Below are 1256 nucleotides of genomic sequence, written 5' to 3'. Positions count from 1 at the left end.
AAGGAGAGAGAGAGAGAAAGGGGAGGGGACTGAGAGGAGAGAGAGAGAGTGAGAGAGGGAGAGAAGAGAGAAAAGGGGAGGGGGGGGGGGGAGGGGAGAGAGAGAGAGAAGGGTATCTAATGGACGGGGGAAGAAGGTACGAGGAGGAGGGGCAAAGGAAGAGCGAGGAGGGAGGATGGGAAGGGCGGGAGGGAGGGAGGGAGGGAGGGGAGGGGTTAGTGCTTGTGTAAGCGACCCTTGTGCATTCTAAAGAGAAAACGACAAGAAGAGCTCACACAAGCCCTTCTCTCCCGCTCTTGTTTGCAGTCGAAAAAGGGGATACATAAAAGTTTCGTGACCCCCAAAGGGCCCGCATCCGCCCCGGCTCACCATCTCGTCACCCTCACGGCCGGGAAACACATCGCCCTCTTGTACTCGGGAGGGATGCTGGGTTAATTTTCTTCTTTTTTTTTTGTCCTTTGTTTTTGTTGGTTGGTTGGTTTGTGAGATTCATTTGTTTGTTTTCATATGGGTTGCGTGTTTTTTTATTGTGTTTGTGCATTGGATGGTGCCGTTGTTGTTATCATAATTTTCTTCAGCATCATTATCATTGTCATTATCTATCGTTGTCATTGCTATTTTTAAAAGGGCCACTATACATCACAGATACATATATACAGATTTTATTTTCTTGGAGGGAGCGGGGAATTATCGACTTCCTTGCGTTGTTTATACCCACGACCTCAAAATCCAACACACACTAAGCTACAAAGCCTTTAATATAGGCAGTTGCGCAACGCTATATTTCGGCTGTTACGCGGCGATCGAGAGAGTCACGAGGCTCTCCAGAGGCCCACTTGAAGACACGAGGTTACTCCCTCTCGATTATCTAGCAACTGAAGCTTTGAAAATTTTTTTTTCTAAATTGTGCCATGGCGTTTGCCCCAACTGTTGAGCAACATGAGCGAGAGAGTTGCGCAACAGTCCAATTACCACGCGACTGTTGGATGAAGTATAGTAGTGTGTGCAAGAAGCAGCAATAGTGTCGATTAACTTGATTTTTCAGAGGCATTCGCACGAGAGTCCGGCGAACGTTGCGTGTGTTTGGATGCGGGGCTTTTGGAGTTCATTTCCGTGTAAATGCGTGGCCTCCCTTTCATTCCCCTTCGCTCTCTCTTTTTACCCCTCAATTATTCAAAAATCAAATATTCCTCTCGTGTCTCCTACTTCCTATCTCTTCGATGTAGTGAGAGGAAAAGCATTAGCGTTTTTTTTTT

This window comes from Penaeus chinensis, chromosome 2 (assembly GCF_019202785.1).
Source record: "Penaeus chinensis breed Huanghai No. 1 chromosome 2, ASM1920278v2, whole genome shotgun sequence".
NCBI lineage: Eukaryota > Metazoa > Arthropoda > Malacostraca > Decapoda > Penaeidae > Penaeus > Penaeus chinensis.
The sequence above is the reverse complement of the archived record's forward strand: the minus strand, read 5'-3'. Positions refer to the sequence as shown.